Source organism: Lissotriton vulgaris, chromosome 3_1 (assembly GCF_964263255.1).
Source record: "Lissotriton vulgaris chromosome 3_1, aLisVul1.2, whole genome shotgun sequence".
NCBI lineage: Eukaryota > Metazoa > Chordata > Amphibia > Caudata > Salamandridae > Lissotriton > Lissotriton vulgaris.
In genome coordinates, this window is record NC_141689.1 from 198,884,718 (window position 1) to 198,900,206 (window position 15,489).

The following is a 15,489-nucleotide window of genomic DNA, read 5'->3' on the forward strand; positions in this document are numbered from 1 at the left end:
AAAAATCTTAAAATGTGATTGTAAATATATGAAATTGTATAATTCAAATCTACAAATACATTAATCTGTTGAGCTCCATTGCTCACCAGTGAGATTCCAACTCTGTAAATACCAATACAAACGTACATGGATAATTTCTAGTTATGCATATTTTTATCTACAAATATTTACCGATTTATACACATTTCCCACTTGCACACTCTTAAATTTTAATGTTGTGTGTAACTGTATGGTATTTCCTGACATTGCTGGCTTCCACCACAGTTTCTAACTCAATGATTGTGCCCTGTAGTTTCTATATGCAACATGTAAGAATGATGTTTTTTTGTGTCATTTTACATTTTAATGTTGAGTATCATTTACAGGAAATGTTTTTTATTTGTATATATACGCCTTGGAACCAAACATTGGTACGCTTTTCACACTCTTTGCACCACTTACTCCGGAACCTTTAAGTTTCCCATAGATTTAAGAGTAAGAAATGAATTGGGAATTTTGAATTGGAAAATTACACCTGTGTGAGAGTACACCTCATTTGCATTACACGTCTGTATCCATGCCTCTGATATTTACCTGATAATGCATCATGGTGGTAACTATTTTAAAAATGTGCACATTGAACCCAGTAATAGTGATTTGTCAATCATGTGTGTAGTGGGAATGTATAATATATTACACATAAAACTCTGCCTATTGCCTAGTAGGGAGTTTTCAATTGCCCCACAGTTGTACATGGTTCTGAAACAGCCTGTCATGTTGTAAGATGCATTTTTTTTGGTTTGTCTGTCCTGCACTGCCTTGCAGCGTTGCTCTTTCAGCTTTATGTTGAATTAATCAATAGTTGTCCTTGTACAGTTGGTGTTGGGCTTTCCATTGATTGGATTACGCTTGGTGAAAAGGTCATTATATGCTAGGATATATACTGGCAACGCTGTGCATTAGTCGAGGCTCAGGGTTTCCCCCTGTGGACTGTCTTTGGCAGTTTCTTCCGTGATAAATATGAACAGTTTTTTTTTTACATTTTCTAACTGAACCGTGTTAAACATTTGCACCTAAACACACAGTCTCTCTTTCTCCCTCTCTCTCTCTTGCGCGCGCCCACACACACACACATAATTTATTTTTCAAAATCACTGTTACCACCATTCAACCCTGCTAATGTAATTACACCTGGCGGATTTGCATTCACCAGTTTCCACTGTATCGATAGGCGCCATCCTTTTTTCTAATGTCTCTTAAATAATATGCATTCGATGCAAACCATTCCTATGTTTCTGCTCCACACATGGAAACACACACACGAAAATCACACACACACATGTGCATATACAAACAGAACCAAAAGCACAAACAAACACAAACACATTCAAGATCATATACCTTTAACATGACAAGCATAAGGCATTGTAAGGAAAAAAAAACGTATTTGCCATTTTTGGTGGCCACCTCAATTTCTTGCTAGGTTTTGCCACTGGTGTTTGGATTCTGTACACTGGATATCTGCTGCCTAGTGTATGTGCTCTGAGCCCTAACAGCATGTCAAATTGGTGTACACTTCATTGACATATTTACCTTATCTATATTTCCCCACGATATATAGTACACAGTGTACCCAGGGCAAGTAAGTTAAATGTCACTGGTGAAATGCAGCACATATTGTGCCATCACTTAAGTGAAAATGCAAATTATGACTGCAGGCCTAAAGTGCAAATCAGACTGTCAAAAGAAGCTCTTCTGACTCTTCTGAACCATCCTTATAAGCATTAATAAATCACCCTTTAAGTTAGCCTTAAATGGCAATAAAGAAGGGGGCATTGTATGTTAGAGTAGAACATGTAAAGTTTTAAAGTAAAACATGCCTTTTTAGTGAAAAGGCCTAAAAGGCAATTTTCACTGAAGCTGGGTTTACTACTCCATAGGGAAAGCATTGTGAGTTAATGAAATAATTAAATAATGTTATGCCCTGCTATGGAGTTTATAAAATATTAGTTACAAATCCATTTAAATTTGTATACTTTACTTTATTCGATATATTCATATCATAAACGTACAAACATTGCAGAGAATAAACATAAAACCAATATACAAAGTATTACATCCATTTCATGTTAAAAGGAGTTAAAATCCATATACATAAAACCAGTGTACAAAATGTTACATCCATTTCATCTTAAAAAAGGTTAAAATCCATATACAGATAAAAAAGTAATTACAGAAGCCTGTAGTGTATTCTCACTAATATTCATATATCTAGAGGTAGTGGGTGATCAATTTTAGTGTTACCTAACAGCCTGGTCCGTGTGAACCAAGCACTAGCAAGATACTTTGCAACCCCACAAACAATATACAAAGATGTTGTATCAGTTAGTAGAATTCGTAATGCAGTTCTGAAATCTCTAACACCCAACTCCCTACACACAGGTTTTAACCATTTTGATCTAGGATGCTTGTAAGCCTTACAAGCAAACAGAAAGTGGGGTAGAGAATCTTTCGTGCATGGGCAGCCTGGACAGGTGACATCATGATCCCTTGCTCCTTTCCACCCCTCCGTAAACTTTTTAAGGGGGAGTATACCATATCTCATCTTCAGGAAGAGGGATCTATCTCTTGAGATTTGAATATAATCCTAAAAGGGCTCTAACTTCCTGGTTGGCTTGTGTTCCAGGAATTGGTTAGTCAAAGGCCCCCACTTTGAACTTTTTAGATCCTCAGCCTCCACCCACTCCCAATATATCTTTTTAACAATTTGTTTATGGGGTGGGGACTGGGAAATCCAAAATTCACCATTCCTAAACTCACCACCAACTGCCTCAGTTTGTTAAGCCACTTTATCTTTTTTGAGGAATTCAATTTAATCAACTCGTCCAACACCAAGGCATATTTTGCCAATTCAGGTATCCTTCTCAGGGGCACGCAAAATAGCAAAGGGCGGAGACGTACTATATCCACAATTGGTCGTTTACCCAAGGGGTTGAGTAGGGGAGCGATACTAAGTCTCTCACAAACTTATTTTCAGCTCTTACCAAGTCCACTATGTTCTCTCCACCCCACAATTCGGAGCCATAAACCGCTGAAGCTAACGCCTTACCCTCATAAACTGCGAGGGCCGGGGCTATTGGCCTGCTAATAGACAAGCGCTGATTTCTCAGAATAACTCCGGAAACCCTTTTAAGATTTAGGAGCATTTTTGCTACGTGGGAGTCCCATTTCATGTTATTACTCATCCTGACTCCCAAGTAGTCAAATTCTTCCACCTCCAGAGCAGCCCCATTTAACGTGAGATGAACTTTCCTAGCCTTTTTTTTGGAAGATAGCACCATCAGCTTCGTTTTAGTTGTATTGACGGTTATCCCTCGCTCGTCGCAAAACAAACTAAAGCGATCAAGCAGTTTCTGTAAACGCGATGGTGTTTTGGACATCAGGAGGGTGTCATCAGCAAAGAGGAGGGTAGGTGTTTTCTCTCCGGCCAGGACTGGGGCATCCGCAGGGTCCTCCCTCAAATGGTCTACCACCTCATTGATAAAGAGGGAGAACAGTGTCGGAGCCAGCACACAGCCCTGGCGAACCCCTCTGTTGACTGGCACCCTCCCTGTCAACTGGCCTTGGCTCCCTCACCGGATTCTGGCATAATTGTCTTCATGGAGCCTAACCACAAACTCCTTTTAAATGATAAAGTACACTTTGTGACAAACATCTTACAAAAAGCTATCATTAGCCTGCCAAAACCTCCGGAATCCCTTTTGTCTGAGGTTCCACCTGTCACCCAGGATCTGAACAGCTTCCTAATTAGCTTTGAAGTGGCTACCAGTGCTGAGACAATAGGGTGTGGAGAGGTGTCATGTTCCTCTGACAAGATGTCCATCTCGGTAGTGCCCAGGAAATTAATCATCTTCAAAGGGGCCTGCTATGGCACAGGCTAATGTAAGTCACACCTAGGCCTGTCCCCTCTATTGTCCTTCTGGCCAGCCAGAAAGCAAGGAGTTCCCTTCAGAAACAGTTTTGAATGTCCAACTTGGATGGTTTGCTAATTTGTCTGGCCACACCTCTAGGTTAGTTACATGAGCTCCGAGCAGGCGAAGACAGATTCTGCCATCTTGGTTTTAGGGAGAGAGGGGCACTGAGGAAATGTTTGTAGTAGGGCACACAGAAACTGCTCAAAGTGAAAGTAGGTTCCCCCTGGGAACTTTTTCACTGTGTGTCAGGAAGGAGCCAAGTGTCACCCCCACCCATAGACTAGTGTCAGGCATAAATGTGACATTCCTGGGCACCCTTTTGAGAACACTACTGGACCTATGGAAGACAGAAGAAGTACTGCACCTGCTGTTGGGAGATGTGAAGAGAACCCCAAGGGCTGGGCTGGGCTGGTTTGACTTTAACCCAGGACAAGGAACTGGCCTTCAAGGGTCATTTGGCTGACCTCATATTAAGCGACAGGAACACAAATGCTGGAAAAAGACGAATTTTCTGAAAGAACACAGCTAACCAGCTTCAACTGGATTTGCCCTGAACCCTTCTGGTGGCTTCTGTTGGAGAGAGTCCTGACCTCCAAGTGCTGCTTTTGAGATCCTGGAACCCTTGGGTGGGGCTAGAATGTACACATACTGCCCAAACTATAAAAGCTGGGAGTTTGAAACTTTTTGTCAAACCTTCTACTGAGGCACCAGTGGGAGACAGTGAAGATAGTTGCAGCAGTGGTGAGGTGTCTACAGGAGGTTTCAACTATAATCTAGTGCGCCCAAAACCTTCAATGTGTGTGTAATATAATCAATGTGTTCCGTGCTCCTGGGAGTCACTTGCTGAACCTGAGTGAATTAAATATAAGTTGGCTGCATTCCCACTAATGTGCCATGGTTATTATTATTTGCAGACTGTCCCCAGATGAAGGTCTGTATGACCGAATTGCATCGGGTCCTATGAAATGAATGTTGGGACATGAAGTGATGAAACTACAAAAGTTTAAAATAACCACATAAAAACATCAACAATAAAGAATAGATCCATGAATTACTGGATTTAAGTTTATTCATTCACCAACGGAGACTAACATGAGTAACCTCTAAACAAGAGGTCAATAAACCAGTGCCCGGGGGACATACCCCAGGTTAGTGGGAATGCAGCATGTCTACAGGAGGGCCACAGGCCCTAATATGGTCAAAGGGTAGTGTGTCTAGCTTTATGGTGGGGGCAAAATTGACAAATACGAAAGAGCATTGAGCTTACGCACAGTGGGTCAACAGCACTGGGTAGCCTTACCACAGGAATTTTAACTTATATGAAGGATGCCTTTGTGCAGAAGTTTGTTCTCACACATGAAGAATACCAGAAGAAGTTCCCGGAGACACAGAAAGATGCATAACTGTCCTGGATTGACTTCGCAGATGTCTCACTAAAGGCACTAGAGAGAGGGGTGAAAAACAATACAGCAAGTACTTATGATGGGCTGTATATTGTAATCATGTCAGTGCACATTGTTCTTCAGAATTATACCAGCATCTAGTGGACTCCAAGCAGACTGAGCCCAAGAAGCATATAAGACCAGCTGATGTGTGGATACACACTAGGGGTCTTCTGACAAGCAGGAAACAGGAAATCCAAGGGGAAGAATTCATTTGAGAGGATTTTTAACTAGCAGTCAGGGTACAGAATGGGGGATGCCTTAGGCTCCAGACAGAAAGCAAATACCAGTGGGCACTACATAGGAGTAACTAGTATAACTTTGGTGGAATATTACCCACACGAGGCGTTAGTAGCCTTTAGTCAGTAAGTGGACTCAGAAGGTAAGGGTGAGGAATCATTTCTACAGATCACAGAGAATGGGGATCACTGTCACTGCTCAGAGGCATTGAGGTAACAGTCAGACAATGGTGTTAGACTGATTGTTTATCCCAAGGCCAGGGAAGGTTTGCAGGGTGAGGAATGCCCATGGACAGGAATGTGTCTACCCTGTGGCTATGGTACCCCTAGGATGGGAGAGGGTTTTTCCTCTCAGGAGGGTAGTTGTCAGTCCTGACCTACCTTTAGATTGCATATTTGGCAGTAAATTCGCATAGGCAGAAGAGCTCGGTGAGGGAGCCGCCCAGGGCTCTGCAAAACACACACATTTCTGGGGGTACTGTCTTCAAGTTTATTGTACAGAGGCCCCGGAGAAGGCAATGGTAGGTGGAGGAGGCCACCCATTGTAGGAGGACGAGAGAACCAGGGGTTATCTTCACTGATAGGAGAGGACCCCAAACTGGCACTGGTGAGGCCACTACTGACATAGAGGTGCGGTCACAGTGAAAGGAGACTGGGGACCTGGGTCAGCTAGACTTCCCCAAGATACCACCAGAGTGTGTCACCCTTGAGGGGGACTTACAAATCCTAGACTGCCAGGCACCTGCTAATTCTTAGGGGACAAACGCTGAGAGTGCAGAAGTTGGAGTGGAAGGGAGGTGTTTGAAACCTAAGGTTGTAGCCCCTCATCTTGACAAACCTAAGATGTCAGATGGATCTCAGGAGCAAGTGGGTGAATCCTTCCTAGCCCCACAACTAGAAGCCAGGCCTAATCCTGGCACCAGATTAGACTTTTTGCCTGTCCATCATTGGATGGCTAGGTGCCTGGTTCCTGTCATTGGCCGCTGTTGTTTACTTAAGTTTGGGGCAGCACTGGCCCTCACTTGAAGACCGAAAGCTAACCTGGATGGCAAGAAGTGCCACATCACATATTGGAAATTACAATGCAGCTCACCTCCTTGGTCGCCTCTGTGGGGCATAGTCATTTTGAGTAGAGAAAGGACAAAAAAACTAATATTACTGGTTTTTATTCATGTATGCAATGTAAGGCATGCAAACAAAGTTCTTAAGTCTTAGATTACAAAGTATCAGGAATAAAGAAAAACAAGGCTATTACAAAACTATTGAATTGTAATCCCAGTTTTGTAGTATATGGTTTGATATGTCCATGTGAGAGAAAATACATTGGAGGTACTGTACATATGGCCAAATAAAGAGTATTAGAGCATGTGCGTGAAATAGCAAATGCTGACACCACATATCCAGTGGCTAGATACTTCCAAACAGAACACCAGGGCAATAGAAATCTCCTGTAATTTTTTGTCTTGGATTAAGTTTTGAATAATGAGAGGGGCGAGATAGGGGGCGTAAATTGTAGCAACTTGAGTCCAAAATTATAATTGATATGCAAACCAAGACCCCTAGAGGACAGACAGAAGTGATTTTTGCCCATTCTTACCACAATAATGACTGGAACGTGATTATAAGGTGAGGTCTCAAAATCAATTCCTGGGCATATGCATTAGATTATGAGATGGCAGTCTTGATAAAAACATGGTATAGTTTGTGTGTAGATCTGCTGAAATTGCTGCAGACTCCAATAATTGATGAGTTCAAGTTGAACATGTATGTATTTATTGTTCACTAGCGAAAAAAAAGCATATCATATAATTATGTGAAATCCCTGTGATTTTTACCAAAGGAATGAAATGGCATACAAATATTATTATAATATTTTTAACCATTTAAAGATGGCCACCATATTCACTTTGTCATACATATTTTATAGTCTCAAACAACTGCTACAAGGGTCAGAGCTATGCAAGACCAGCACTCTCTACCACTCCTAAAGTTAACCTTTGTATTTGTCTCTATTCTCTGTGCCTGGAGTCTGGGATTTGACCCTTAAACATCCCAAATTAGTGATCAAAAGGACCACATATATTAAAGATACACACAATGACCCAGCACCAGAATACTTGTATCTGATATACATTACAGTATATTTGTATCATAAACACAATATAATATAACACTGAATGGCTTCTCGAGGATAAACAATTTCAAAGGCTTGATTGTAGGTTGATTCATTCTTTATTTTTCATAATTCATTAAAACAGAACCGGATTGCTTGCCGCCAACGCGTTTCATCCCGCTTGGGACTTCCTCAGGGCTTCGTTTATACTATTGTGACTCAAATTCACACCAGTCTTCAAATGTTCTTATTGATGTTCAAAAAAAGGGTATATGTTTTTAGAAATAAAATTGTGTCAGCGATCAAAAACAGCTTCCATTGATACAGTCCGTCGAATTATCCTCCTAATGTATGGAGCGCAAAGTATATTTGTGACCGTGGTGTGGTCCATTCGTGCAATTCCCGTCACGTATGGCCCATCGTATTCACACCAGTCCTCCGGTTGTATACCCTTTTTTTGAACATCAATAAGAACATATGAAGTTAATAGACAACATTTTAGCATTTGTTATATTTTAGTAAATGGCTTTTATATCGAACACAGCATTTTCCCGCACAAGTCAACGCAAGCTTGTCAGGTCATTGCTTTTGATGTACCGCTGGAACTGTTGCTAATTGGGTGCATCAAATTGGCCTTTCTTCCCTTATTCAGGAATTCTGGAATTTAATATTTCAGCATTTGGAGACTGAGTGGCAGATCAAATTAGCTCTCAGTATTTTGTGGAAAGTCTTCGGGCATGACCCTGCTCCTGGTCTAACCAATAATTTGATAAAATTATTACATGTAGCAATGGCAGTAGCCAGATCCCTTCTACTTCAAAAGTGGCAGACACATCTGGACCCCACAATGGGGGATTAGCTGCAAAAAAAAGAACAAGTTAAAAATAATGAATGGCTATATGCAATACGCAATGGGGATCAAGAAATCTAAAAAACTTTGGGGGGGGGGTTTGATCGAAATCGGGGGGAGGGGGGGTCAGCTTATAAGATTGGATTATGTCTTATTCCTTCTCAGCTTTTATGCACTTTTTGTACTCTATGCACTTTTGACAACACATTTAGAAGGAAAGCTGCATAGATTTATTCTTTGTATTTATCAAATGTGGAGTTTTAGGCGTTCTCGTCTTTTTTTTTATGGCCCTGAATGCATTTTGTTATGAAATGTGTTTTACTGGTGTATTTATTTCTGGTGCTTGAATGCTCTGTATCAATGTATGTGCATGGCAATTGATTGGCTCTCAATAAAAAAATATAAAAAAGAAAAAGAAAACCGGTGATGTGAGTTTGTTGTTATATGTACATATATCATGATGTGCATTGATATTGTATTTTCCAATATTAACACAGGCTCGCTAGATGGTGGCCGTCGACCGCAATGCAGATACAGATACGGTCACTTTGTGGGTTTGGCGGAGCTAGCCTGTGGGTGCTAGATCAGGAGAACAAAGTGCAAAGGGCCCACGCTGCAAAATGCAGAGAGGAGCAGTCACTGTGGATGGCCCGGCTGGGAATAGATTGCCCAACACCTAGGACTGGTGCGACATCCCCGGGAGTGGGGGATTCCATCCTTACCCCACTGAGCTTGGATTGCACCAACCTGGTGGGCTGTAGATCACAGACCGAGGAATTGATAGCCCACGCCAAAGACTGTGACTGACGGGAAAGTACCAAGAAGAGCGGCATGCTTGTGCAGCTGTTAGTGGCCCGACTACCCCTGATGTCTTGCTGGTCATACCTGTGCAGAGGGAGCTTGAACTGAGGTCTGGTGCACAGTTGGTCGAGTCAGCGGACATGGGCTATCCTGCGGATGCTGCGTGTATACAGGGTGAGTGAAGTTCATGAGGACCACGCGAGCATCAGTCATATTAGGCAAAGCCACGCACAAATATCCAATTATTTCCTACCTGTTGGATGGCCTCTTCAAAGGCCACGAAGATAAGATCATTGAGGTTGAGGCGGAGTGAGATGTAAGCAGTATTATGTGTCCACTGCAGTCACCCCTAGTGGCACCATGTGTGGCCACAGCTCTGGAAATGGATGTTCAGAATTCCATGGGTCAAGCTGGGTCAAGGGGACAGTTTTTGCAAGTGATCGGCGGGATACTGTCTGCTTTTTTGGCGATAGTGGTGTCTTGATGTTGGTGGTTTTACTACGACTGGCAGGACTGAGGTGAGAGATGGAGGGTATGCTGGCTTTCTGTGAGTTTTCTTCACTCTTGCATACAGAGCCTCATGCAAATAACATTGTCCGTTGTCATAGTCAGGATCAGCTCCCTGTCGTTCATCATCTCCATGGACCAGGAAGCTTTGGGACCCTCCCCCTTCTGCAGCCGCTGTTCACACATCATTTTGTTCTTGCTCTCCTATTTGGCCATGCTCTTGAAAGGTCAGCCATGTTTTTCAAACTCCTCCCCAATTTTGAAGTTGATCTCAGTGATATTGACTGCAGTGGAGGTTTTGATGTTAAGGGTTTCGCAGTCTTGCTCGATCTCCACAGTTGGTTTAGATGCCGCAGCCACAGCAACCTTCGGCAGCATGATATTGACATGTATTACCTTGAGTAGCTCATCAAAGTTCTCTGAGTGCTTCATCTTCCATTTCCCATTGAAGTATGGCATGTTTTCAGGACGGGTGGATCTGTGCAAGACCGAGGGCTGGTGGCAGGTGTGCCTTGAACCCCTTCTAGCTGCTTGCTGTACATATGAGCCCTGATGGATGTTGCAATCCCTCATGGGCCACGGTTGCCTGCTTATATTGTGATTCTTCAATAACGGTCTTTCTCTGAGACATTTTTGCTCCTACTAAATATTGACAGAGACTCTGAGACCTGATGATGCCCTCATTAAAGTACTCTGTGATCTGCTGTTGTCACTGCTCTGAAATTAATTCTACACTTGAGTTTCATACTACTGCTCCCCCAGGACAATGAGAAAAACCCCCTGGAGGAAGGAGGTATACACTGGAAGCCCGGCCTCAGGAGAACCTACTGTAGTCCTGCATAAAGACGGGATGACTGCTTCACAGAGCCGACCCCTTGGAGGCCCCACTCTCTGATATCCTACAAGCTATAATAGCCTCTAGAGAGGTACTGGAAACAGAGATGGACACTTCAGTGGTGGATATTGGGATCCTGAAGGATGATCACAGGTGTCTAGCTAAATGTGTCACAACAGGCAACAGAGAATTGGCTGAAGTCCCCCTGACAATGGTGACCATGAAGGAACAACTCACATCTTTGGACACCAGAATTCGGACAGTAGAACTCAGAGTGGAGGATGCCAAGCACAGATCATGTAGAAATAACATCAGGGTGAGTAAACCTTCTGAACATGTAGAGGAGGACCACATGCTGGATTACCTTGAATGCTGGTTGAAAGAGGAGGTGGCAACGGACGGACGTTCTCCCTTCTATGCCTTTGAATGGGCGCATCGGGACCTGGCGCAGCCTCTGCTTCCTGGGGCAACACTGCGTCCGGTGGTGGCCAGACTGTTGCATTATAAAGACCAGGATCAAATCCTGCATCCGGTCAGGATAAAAGGAGACCTCAGAGTTGAAGTTAAGATGTTCCCGCTTGTCACCAAGGAGATCTAGAAACATCGTCCTCCTTTTTAGAGGCAAAGCAATGCCTCCAACGATTAGGTCTATCTTACTTCATGATGTTTCCCGCCAGACTACGCATGACGAAGTGCAATTTTTTCAGAGCCCACAGGAGGCATGGGAATGGCTAGATCAACACCCACCGCCGAGTCTGGCCAAATACCCCAAAGGGTTAAGAATGCGCAGGCCCAATTGAGGCATAGAGTTAAGGAGTATAGCAGGATGCCCCCCTCCAGAGAAGAAGTCAAGCAAAAACAGCAGCAAGCAATGGAAGTGGTGGTGAAAATGAGTGGCAATGGGGCAAGCGACAATTGAAGGGGGAGAAAATGGACCTCAAGACTCAGACTCGTGAGTCAGTATTGTCTGAGAACTATGGCACAGAGTTGCCCACAGTGATCCCTGGAACTGTTGATGAGGTCCTTTGATATACCTGTTTTGGTAATATTGGAATGCTCTCTGTTTATAGTGTGATTTCCCCAGTGCTGATTTGAGAGATGAAGGCAATATTCTCTGGCCCCCTTGGCCACCGATTTCTATATACCACATGCTGCTGGATGAAAGGATGCCTGGCATCAAAACAGTCACACCCCCTCTTTGAGTAGTGCACATGGATTTGCCCACACGTGTATGAGATTAGAATGCGAGGTTGGATGGGGGAACGTTGCCTACTTGTCATGGAGTGTGGGAGTTGGGTTGAGTGTTGATTGTTTGAAAGTTAGGATTCAATGAGTTGCATCCTGTTGATACTAACGTATCTGTCCTAATCCTGGTTGAGAGTGCTGAGTCGTGTGATCTTAGTCAGCTGTTGGATGCAATTGGTGGTATGCAGATATGTCAGATGGCAGCCCCCATGAATTACAAATTTATATCCTAGAACATTAGGGGGTTGAATAATATGACTAAGCGTTATTAAGTATTTTCATACCTTAATATGCGGGGGTCCATATTGTGCTATTACAGGAGCCAAACCTAACAGCTTAGCAGGGCTCAGTACAGCAGAGTAGATGGAGGGGTCAGGCCTACTATACCATCTATTCACCTTATGAATTAGTGGTCCTTACTTCCTACAGTTACTCCACAGGTGTGCTACATGATCTTCAGGCTTATCAAGGCCATTATGCTCTTCAGACTTACTACGTTACCACCTGTTGCTGATTTATTTCCCTTAGGACTGGATATGTTTTGTCATGTACTCTACTTTTGGACAGTATATCTGGAAGCTTTATCCACAGCAGTCCAGTGTCAGTGCAAGATATCGTCTTTCCCTACAGTGAGATGTTACTATAGAGATGCCCCGTCTCTTCAGCCATTTTGGCATACTCTGTTCATTCTATGGATGCTATACGGAAATTGCTAACAGGACTGCATTTGCCCATTGCTCATTTGATAAGATATTTAGCCTTGAGAAAGTCCAATGGACAAAACACGTGTTGGCTGCTTCTGCTTGTCCCTACCAAGATATTGGACATTAAAAGGAATAAAACCACTCATAAGAAAATAAGAAAGCTATGGACTTTTCAGTTCTGGACACTTCCGTTTAGTCATTCTGATTAATTTTAATTGTGCGGACTTCTTGTGTGTGCTTCGGTACTCAATTTTTGCCTTATTTGATTGCGGCTGCAGGTCCCCTTCCAGAAAACTGGAGTACTAATTGGCCCCCTTGGCTGATTATTAGTAGTTCCTGGGTGAGTGGCTACACAGGACATATCAGTGATTAACATATACACCCTGAATGTGGACCAGGGGGCATTTTGAGAGGACTTATCCAGGTTCTTAGTCCCCCACCTGGTGCACCCAGTCTTTATGAGGGAGACTATCTCTGTGTTGCTGATCCCACCCCCCTCTTGAGGGAACTATTAGTTAGTTGGACGGCTAGGTTATTTATGGAATAACAGGATGGATGCGCATTGGTTGATACTTAGAGTTGCATGCACCCACTGACCAGGGACTACTTCTTTTTGGATCTTCATGAACTTCATGAACACATAGATGTGTTTCTATATACCCCAGGTGTACATGGCTTGGGGCATGAGGCTGAATATCGTGCTATAATCATCACATCCTGTTAAATTTGGGGGCTCTAGTAGGCAGAGGTAGGTACCTTTGACAAATAGGGACCCTTGCGTCTAGTCAGTGAAAGAGGGTACACTCCTAAAATAACCCCTGCTCACCCCCTTGGTATCTAGGCACAAGCAGACAGGCTTATCTCAGAGGCAGTGTGTAAAGCATTTGTGAACACATACGGTAACCCAGTGACAACACTACAGATGGACACCACACAAGTTGTAGTATAAAAATAAGTATTTTTATATAGACTTAACACAAGACCACAAATAACAAAAATCCACAATACTATACTTAAAAATGGTAGAATTAGCTTAGTTCTCTTAAGATGGTAAATGCGAGACATTGAGTTCAATGTACCTTAGATGCATAAAGCTATAAAATGAAAGTGTTGCAGGGAAGGTGATGCGTCAGTCCCTTAAACGCAGGGACGGTGATCTGTCGGTTTCTTACTGCGCTTCCATGGCGATGCGGCTCGCAACACTGTGATGCGATGATGATCCTGTGTGATGAAAACAAAGATGGCATCTTCTTCTTGATGCAACACTATGCGTGCATGTCTGACGGACGTGCAGCGACTCAACGATTCTTCTGAGCCGTGACATGCCCTGCGACACGCTTCTCCGGTGATGCGGGACGCTCTGGCGAGGCGATGCTACCACTGCAGTGGCAACACCCTTGTTCCGTGATGCGACAACATCGGCTGCGTCGGCAGCACTTTTCTCCGGTGAAGCGAGACGCTTCTGCGATGCGATGCAATAGCTACGGTAGCATCATCCAAGTTCAGTGATGCGACAACAGCAGCGACACTCTTCTCCGGTATTGCGAGAGGCTTCAGCAATGCGATGCGACAGCTACAGCATAAACACCCTTCTTTAGTGATGCGACGACAACGGCTGCAGTGGCAACATGCTTCTCCAGTGTTGTGAGACACTTCCGCAATGCGATGTGACAGCTACAGCAGCGACACCCTTCTTCAGTGATGCGACGACAGCGGCTGTGGTGGCAACCCGCTTCTTCTTTGTGAGTCGTGCTACCAGTTCCTTGTGACACGCAGTCCCTCAGAAAGCGAACACAACTGCAGGCACTTCCAAAAAACTCTTGGGGAGCTGTTGGGCGAAGTCTGTTGTCCCTGAGACTTCAGCAGGAGGCAAGCTCTATCTCAAGCCCTTGGAGATCTTCACAAGTTGATGAAAGTACACACAAAGTTCCTCTCTCCTCCCTTTGGCAGTCAGGCAACCACTGCAGGCCAATCTCCCAAGCAGCACTTCAGATTAGGGATAGTCTCTCCTCAGTCTCTCTGGTTCCTCTCCTCAGCAAAGGTTACTTTTTGTTTCCCATAAGTAATCTAAAGTTCTGGGGTCTGGGTTCCCCTTTTTAATCACAGTTTCTCTTTGTTCTCTGAAGGCAGAGAGGCCTTTGCCTAGTCCAAACCTGTTCTGGTCAGTCCTGGAGCACTCTGTTTACATGACTCCATCTTTCCTTTCACAGTGCAGGGCAGAGACATCAGACGTACCAAAGGAGGTGGAGCCAGCATTGTGGAGGTGCAACTCCTCCCACCCATCTACATGTAGATCTCTCTATTCAGCCCTGTGCTGACTCACCCTGTCTCCTGGAATCCCCTGTCACTCAAATTCCAGACAAGGAATACACAACCTAGCAGAGGCAGGACTGGATGGATAGTAATTAGGTATTTTAATATAGTTTGAGTTGCATCCCCGCAATGTGGGATGGTGGAGCTGAATTCTTCCATATGCTATGGAACTGCTAATCCCTGGGGAACTATTGGGAAGAGATCACACACACTGATATTACATTCCGGGAGGTTCCCTGTTCTCCAGGGCACTGCACATTTAGTGGGTTCCCACATACCACCAGAATCAAGGTGACTAGCAGATTCTAAGACTTGGCCTTTATCTTAGGGAAGAGGGAAAGTACCAGGAATTGGAAGGCGACTAGAGGACCCCGGATCACAGTTTGGTGCATAGCACTTGAAAGATGGACAGGATATAAAAGCGGTGCGCTGATACAGGAGGTGAGCAGGGGTTGTGTCTCACTGGAGGTCGCTGGGGCCTGGGAAC

General features: G+C 43.9%; 1 pseudogene; it reads right to left on the bottom strand.

Annotated features, from left to right (window-relative positions):
• Positions 1 to 9,956: 9,956 nt before the first annotated feature.
• On the bottom strand, positions 9,957 to 10,364 carry LOC147726215 (cellular retinoic acid-binding protein 2 pseudogene; annotated as a pseudogene).
• Positions 10,365 to 15,489: the final 5,125 nt, after the last annotated feature.